The sequence below is a fragment of the Manduca sexta genome, unplaced genomic scaffold, assembly GCF_014839805.1.
Source record: "Manduca sexta isolate Smith_Timp_Sample1 unplaced genomic scaffold, JHU_Msex_v1.0 HiC_scaffold_2012, whole genome shotgun sequence".
NCBI classification, from domain to species: Eukaryota; Metazoa; Arthropoda; class Insecta; order Lepidoptera; family Sphingidae; genus Manduca; species Manduca sexta.
The window spans coordinates 1,375-10,120 of record NW_023592934.1 but is presented as its reverse complement, the minus strand read 5'-3'; the positions used below and the strand labels follow the sequence as shown (position 1 = coordinate 10,120).

Genomic DNA, 8,746 nt, shown 5'->3' with positions numbered 1-8,746 from the left:
CAAAATTACGGATATGCTATTATGTTGCCTGACCTTCGCTCGCATTATATTCTATGCCATAACGGTTTTTGACGCCATTACATCATAAAGACTTGAATGGTTTGACGCAGGTTTTGGTATTTAATTTGATGTTAAAACGGAAATTATTTACCGAAAAAAACCTTTAGAAGATCTGACGCAGGATATAATATGTGTTTATTTATATGAATTGTGGGACTATTGTAGAAAATTATATTAAAAGTACAAAATAACTGTCTATAAGTTTTCCTTTCGCGAATCAAAATTATTCTATATCAAGTATAGGTTGTTTATGAGTGTAGATTAGAAGTAATAAATAATAATAGAAATAATAAAATAATTTGCTGGTGGTAGGATATATTCTATATCGGCCCAGATAACCACCACCGTACACAGGTGTTAAAATTCGCCATAGTGGCCCACGTAAGTGTATCGCGTTCCGGAATCAGTCTGTGTATATCCGATTCCAACAGGCCGGCATAATTGTGTCGACTGTCGAGGGGTAATCTTTTCTCGTCAGTCGACATTCTATTGGACCCCACTTCACTTACCATCAGATGCATAAGAGTCAGTTTGCTGTATCCGTATCAATAAAATAATAATAATACAAAGCTATTCCGAATAGTGTACGCATTCCGGGAACATAGCACTCGCTATGAGCTACAAGCAAAATCCAATCATAATATAACATAAAGAAGCTGTTAACATTGACAGGCAAAAAGAAAATAAATTGACATTATCATCTTTAGGGATAAAATGAGAATAAAGTCTAATCGAGTCATCGGACAGGTCCGGCAAGAACTTTCTGCATATTATGAAAACCTGTTTACTGGTTGGTAAACGAAAATAGAACTTATCAACTTATATATTAGTGGCAAATCGCTTTCCAGACTAGAGTCAAGAAAAAGCCTAGCCTGGAATCTTGTCTGTAAATTGTGCTTAATTGACAGTATGTTGATTAGTTGTCTTACTAATATTAATGCGAAAGTTCTAGATGTTTTAAATAAAGAATAAGAAATAAGAAATTAATTTTTTTTCCAAAAAGTTACACAACTTATACCAATTAGCAACGATGTCCACACTAGGCTATGCCTGTATCGTGGACATCAAAAACAAAGTTTAATAGGATACACCATACACCATCTAAATTGTAGTACATACATTTGAATAAAATTAAAAAGAAAAACAAAAACAATAAAAAGTCTAACACAAATAAATAATAATTCAGAAATTTAGAGTAAATTCAGTTACCGCTGAAGGCGTTTGAGTGAAATTTAACGTATCGATAGAGCATAATAATTTTGTATTAATATAAAAACCGCTGAACGGATTTGGATGAAATTGGCACAACGACAGATCAAGTCACGGATTAACTTATATATGGTGTTTATCCCCTCAAAGTGTCTACACAATTGCAATTTATACCAATTTATACCGAGAAAAGTCTTACACAAAAGCCGCGAACAAAGCATTAAAAATAAAAATGTTGATATAAATATTATAAATCAAATATTTTTAATTAAGTTATTTGTGTATTTTATAATACTAATTTCGGTTTGATTATGTGAATGCTGAGTAACTCCAGACGCGTAATTTAAGTCAGTTAATTGATCTCTACTCGATCAATTTGACTTGACCCGACTTTGGTCACCAAGATGACATCAGCGCCATGTTTGGAATTCCCAAAATCTTTAATCAGTTTAACTTCGAATCACGTTTTATTAGTAATTTCGAGTATACGAGAACTGTTAAATTATATTATTTGTAATTTAATTCCAAAGTCACTGAATAAATGGTATTTTTACTGCCAATCGGTTCATATTAACTTTCCTAAAGATATAATGTCAAAGATTTAAATATTCAGTCCCATTAGGGTACACTTTTAGATGTATGTTTTGATATATTAACCTTTATTAACCTACCATGATTATTTGCGAATACTATATACTCGAAGCTGTAGTACTATTTAAATATTATTGTATAGAATTTTAACAGCGACCCGTGACCGTATTTGTAGTTAAAATACGGCAGCATGAATATAACGCGAGAGTAAACTTCAAATAGTAAAACATTAGCCATAGATTACTAAACTTAAAACGTTTGGAAATCGTCAGCATCAATCCCTTTTTCGTACAGCACCGTTTAACCTGTCTAGAGTAATACAAACTTACTCGATACGAATATCCGTCTCAATTCTTATTATCTCTAGGGGTACTGGTTACATAACCTGATATCGTTGTTGACACTTCAATATTATGACGGAACGCTTAATTTTAGCAGAGCTACGTAAGACTACAAAAATATTTTGACCTCAACATTACTGGCACGTTATGTCATCAAATACGATAATATCTAATAAATAATTATGAGTCTGCTGTCTCGCCGTATGGTCTTTCGCCGTGTATAATGTGGTTTGAATCGCATTTTACCCGAATGCGATTTGATAACATTTTACATACCATTCTTACGATTCTAGCAAGATTGTAACCTTGGCAATGCATTATAATTTTAATTATTCTCAAACAACAAAATACCTACTAAATACGCGACCTGCGCTGCGAAGATCGATCTAAAACCATTAATTGTATACAAACTAGCTGTGCTCGCAGCTTCGTCCCTATGGAAATCAGTGTCATATAGGTTTTCCCACGTCAAACCGACCCGTGAGATTTTTTACAACCACGCATCCTCTTCAACAGTAATCATTACATTTCAGTTGACGTAAAACCGTAATGTATTAACATAACCTTCCTCCAAAATTGCACTATCTTTTAGTAAAATACGTAAAAATCCGCCCAGTAGAATTCGAAAAAATCGATACATACAAACGGGCATCTTTTGGAGACTTTGTTTTAATATGTATAGATTTTGCTTTATGTTAACATTCAACTATTGTTTCATTTTTCAAAGCTACCTCCTGGCGTGCCCTCCTAGTTTAGGAGCCCTAACACTTCAAAGTCGTATGAAGAATTTAGACGATTCTTGTATTGCATCGTCGCGCCACGTTAATTACGAATATCTCCACCACTAAAGAGCAACCTTTATATTGGATCCTTCGAGCGGTTATCTACGATAGTAGTCCACTCTAAACTGTTTACATTACCGGTGCCTTCCATTAGCCAAGTCATAATATTTACACTCGATGTCGTCGCTTCTCAGTATGTGTTTAATATAATAATGATTTATATTCTGTCATCCGGGTGTCCTTTAGACATATTATTATTTGGATATTTTACGAATTCAATTATTTAAATATAATTAGTAATAATGGAGTCATCGGTCAATGAGCATTGGCCGTACGTTGGTGTATTTATTTAAAGCCGAAACCTAATGTTATATTTAAGACGTAGATACTTCTTCTTCAGATGCGTTTTTATATAAATACTACCTTTTGCTGGCGTCTTCGCCCGCGTGAAGGAAGTGTTCCGAGATAAAAGTCTCACTATATATTTTCCCGGCATAAAAGTAGCCTATAACCTTCCCAGGGTCTTAAAATATGTCCATACCAAATTTCATAAAAATCCGTTCAGTAGATTTCAAAAAAATCAATCACATAAGACAGCTTTCGAGGAGTTTGTTTTATAATATGTTTAGATAAATACATTAATAGTATAGAAATATATAGTATAATATATAATAGTCGCAAAACCACATCGCTTATTTACCTTAGATTGTGATAAGTCAAAGTTGCCTTTAATCTCACCCTAAAAGGACTGGTTTTTAAATGTCTAGCGTCGAATAAGGAATGATCTAAATTCCAACTCAACTACCGCACTAACGAAGCGTCACGTCAGTTTGCTTGCACTTTGCCGTCAATCGAACAGTTCACATTGATATTTGTTATATATGTGACTGGCAGGTTTAGACCTGTCACAATAAAGACGTCAGTGCGTTATTGACTGTCAACGAGTTTGCATTAAATAATTACATATTTAACATTGGCGACGAGGATTTTACTCAATATTCTCGTAAAAAGTGTATTTACGAAAATATGGCTCAAACATTTGGTATTCTTACGACCTTCGACCACAATTTGCAAACTTGGCCAGAATACAAGGGACGGTTGCTACAATGGTTCGTCGCAATGACGTCTCTGAAGCTACCGATGCTTCAGGATCCAAACGGCGTGCTATTTTATTAAGCGCACTCAAGGAATCCACGTACAAGCTTGCTGCGAATTTGGCCTCGCCGAAAGAACTCATTTCCATCCCGTTCGATGACATATTGGGTCTTCTGGACGGGCATTTTGGTCACCCAAGTGTGTGGTTTTCATGAGAGGTATAAATTTTATTCAGCAATCCAAGTCGAGGGAGAAACCTATCACCAATGGGCGGCGAGATTGCGTGGACTATCGGCAAACTGTGGATTTTTAAACGTGGAGGAAGCATTACGGGACCATTTTGTAATGGCAATGCTACCTGGAACGGAGCGTGAAAAACTATTTGCTCAAGATCCAAAGAGTTTAACGCTAGGAAAAGCGGTGGAGTTAGCAGAGAGGATGCGGTGTGCGCGTGCAGGCGCCTTAGCATCAACGGTCCGGAAAGGCACCGTCTAACAACGATCAAATACTCAAGATCGACGCCAAAAATAATTCTAGTGTTAAACTGTTGTGTTCGGTTTGCGGTTTTAAAATCATTCTTCAGCTCAATGTAGATTCGCTAGCTATAAATGTAAAAAGTGCAACGTTAAGGGGCATTGCGTCGCATGTGTAAAAATAATTTCTTGGAACATGAGATCATTAGCGGTGATGACGGTGAGTTGTATAATATTCGCACCTATAATGGTGAACCAATGACAGAGGTTGTCACTGTTCTAGGAAACGGATCAGGTTTCAGGTTGATAGCGGGTCAGCTGTTACTGCGATTTCCGAGCGAACGTATTTTAAACATTTTAAGGAAGTAGTGTTGTCCAAAACAACTAAGTATTTAATGTCTTATACTGGTCGACGTATTGAATGCGTAGGTATTGCAAAATTGCCGTTCACATATACTGGGAAAACATGTACGTTAAATGTGTTTATCATTCGTGATGGCGGTCCGCCACTTTTAGGGAGGGACTTTATATCTTTCTTCCGATTAGAATTACTTCCCATTAATTTTGTGAGAATACCTCAGATTTAATAGAGCGCCTAAAGAATGAATTTCCTCGAGTATTCAGTGATGAGTTAGGAAATTTACTAAATATAAAGTAAAACTTAAATTGAAAAATGACGCTAAGCCAATTTTTTAAGCCGCGTCCCGTAGCCTTTGCTTTACGTGATAAGCTGGACAAAGAGATAGAGCGTCTAGTGTGCGTTGGCATATTGAAGCCCGTAGAGCATTCCGAGTATGCTTCGCCCGTGGTGCCCGTGTTAAAGCGCGACGGTTCCATCCGGTTGTGTGCTGATTATTCAATCACAATTAATAAACAACTATTGGTCGATCAATACCCTTTACCCACCGCGCAAGAACTTTTACAAAGTTACAGGGCGGTCAACAGTTCTCTAAGTTGGATCTTTCACAAGCCTACGCACAATGTGTATTAGATGAAGAGTCTCAAAAGTATACAGTTATCAATACTCATAAAGGGTTGTTTAAGCATACGCGCTTAGTATTTGGGTTGTCCAGCGCCCCGGCTATTTTCCAACGCCTCATGGAAAATGTTTTATCAGGTTTGGACGGTGTATTGTGCATGCTCGATGATATTTTGGTGACGGGAGTGGATAGGGCGCAACATCTAAGTAGATTGCGCACTGTACTTGCTCGACTACAGGATGCAGGCCTAACGCTCCAAAATGCCAAATGTGAGTTTTTAAAGAGGAGCTAGAATATTTAGGTTATGTAGTTGATAAGCACGGGTTGAAAAAGTCACCCAAAAGGTTTCAGCAATATTAAACGCTCCAGTTCCAAAAGACGTTGCTAAGCTACAATCGTTTTAGGTCTTGTAAATTACTATCGTAATTTTGTGCCTAATGCTTCATCAATTCTCAGTCCTCTATACGCATTGCTACAAAAAATTGTAAATGGTGTTGGACTCCAGAGCATAATGCCGCTTTTAAGAAAATAAAAACATGTTAGTATCGGAACAAGTTTTAGCTCATTTTGATACAAACGCAAAAGTAATTTTGACTGTAGATGCTTCTCCGACCGGATTAGGTGCCATTCTGTCACAAGAAGATGCTACAGGGTTGGAGCGGCCAGTATCATTTGCGTCGCGCACGCTGAATGTTGCGGAGCGCAGATACTCGCAAATACAGAAAGAAGCGACAGCCATCATATTTGGGGTTCGTCGTTTCCATCAGTATCTTTACGGCAGATCTACTCCTTTTGTTCTTCGAACTGATCACAAGCCCTTAATTACTATATTCGGGCCACATCGCGGAATTCCCGAGATTTCTGCAAATAGATTACAAAGGTATGCACTTTTTGAGTGGTTATAATTTTATAATAGAGTATGTCAAAAGTGCTAATAATAGCGCAGATTATTTTTCTCGCGCAAGTTTAGATGATTGTGAGTCATGTGAGATGGATGATCACGTAGCGCACGGATTTTCAAGATACGTTGAGGATAAGGCAACTTATGTTAATTTTGTTGTAGACTCTAGCTTACCTGTAACGCTTCAGAGGTTACGCGAAGAAACTCAAAAAGATGTGATTTTATCTAAAGTGGTAAAATATATTTTGAATGGCTGGCCGAAAAGTTACAGACGAAAATATACGTAAATTTTTCTTTGTAGAGACCAACTTTCATTTGAAAATGGTGTGATCATGCGAGGTTTTAAGGTTGTAATTCCTAACGTGTTACAAGCAAGTTTATTGTCAGAGCTTCATAAATCACACTTAGGTATTGTAAAGTCTAAAGCTGAAGCTCGTAGTAGACTTTGGTTTCCGGGTATCGACAAAGCGATAGAATCTATGATCGCTGGCTGTGAAATTTGTACACAGCTAAGACCGTCACCGGCGCGGGCACCGCTTGCCGTGTGGCCACACCCGTTACAACCATTTTATAGAGTTCATGTAGATTTCTTAGGTCCTGTTAATGGTGAGTTATTTTTGTCATTGTGGATGCGCATTCCAAATGGGTGGAAGTGTACAGAGTGAATTATACTTCGGCCACAGTGATAGCAAAATTATACGATTTCATGTCACGATTCGGGTTGATTCACACGTTGGTTAGTGATAATGCTACATGTTTTGTTTCTGAAGAATTTACGAAATTTTGTTTAGCGAATGGAATATCGCATGTAACGTCGCCCGCCTATCATCCAGCTAGCAATGGCCAGGCGGAGAGCTATGTAAAAATTATCAAAAAGGTATTAAATCTTGTTTGTTATCTAGTACTAATTTAAAGAACGTTACGAAAAGTTATTAAAATACCTTTCGATTATAGAAATTCGGTTCATTCTACAACTGGGTCTTCGCCTGCGCAGTTGGTATTTGGGCGAAAACTTCGTTCGCGCCTAGATTTGATTAATCCTATTTCACCGCCATCCCCTTCTGAATCTCTTACCAAATTTGTGAAACGACAACAGTGTTCACAGAGTAGGGCCTATGGAGGTTCCAACAGACAAAGTTTTAAAGCGGGTGATGTTGTTATGTATAAGAAATATCAAGGAAATAAACAATTTACATGGAATCGTGGCATTGTTACCAAACGAATAGGCAAATTAACATATTTAGTCACGGACTGTACGACCTTAGTGCAAGTGAAAAAACATAAAAATCAACTTGTAGGAAAGTCTCTTCCTCCTATCTCTAATACCGGTGACGTCCTGGATTTTACGCCTGAACTTTACGAGACAGATACGTCTCCAAGGGAGGACCAAGCGATTGTGTCGCAAAGTTGCACCAGAGAGGGAGATGGACATAACGAAGTGGCACTAGTCGAGGCTCCAGCTGGAGATAATGAAGTGGCACTAGCCGAGGCTCCAGCCGAATTACCACTTCAGCCAAACCTGAGCTCCGATGATGAGTTTTTTGAGGCTGTGACATCAGATTCGGAAAACCAGTGCGTTCAAGATGTGACATTAGGTTCAGAAGGTCAGGTTGCTCACGAAACTGAGAATCAACTTCCTCGGAGCAAAGGCCAGGTCAATCGGAGAGATTATTACGCCAAAACAAAGAGTTGACTATAGAGCTTTTGTATGGACTTGTAATTTGTTATTTTAGTTTATGTTCTGTTATTTAGTTGTACCTTAATAATTTTATGTTATGGGGAGAAATGTTATATATGTGACTGGCAGGTTTAGACCTGTCACAATAAAGACGTCAGTGCGTTATTGACTGTCAACGAGTTTGCATTAAATAATTACATATTTAACAATATTCATAGTAAACAGTAAGACTGAAAGATCCAGCGTAGTTTACATAAAGTCGCTGCTAAAATAGAAGGCAAGTGTTCGATCGTTATACATAATTTTCTTGTAATGTGGTATTAACCTGATCATTTATTTCATAAACAAAAGTTTATAATGCGCCATACCACTTGAATCTAGGGAATATCGTCCTCCCGCATAAAAAGGTCTGTAAGTAAGGAGTATACGCATACAATCTTGTATATAACCTTTTACAACACGCGCCATTTGACCATGAACGCGTTCTAAGAAACCACTGTAATGTATATTGTTCATTAGCAGTACGACGACACCCCATTGTTTTAAGTTCGAAACAAATTGCATCGCGAATCATATCCTTTAACCTGTCCATGTTCACTATTCGTGTACAGTAATGACAGCTCGGGCGGTTCTTAT

At 37.4% G+C, this 8,746-nt stretch overlaps 1 pseudogene; it reads left to right on the top strand.

Annotated features, from left to right (window-relative positions):
- The first annotated feature begins 3,857 nt into the window (after positions 1-3,857).
- On the top strand, positions 3,858-8,125 carry LOC119191857 (annotated as a pseudogene).
- Positions 8,126-8,746: the final 621 nt, after the last annotated feature.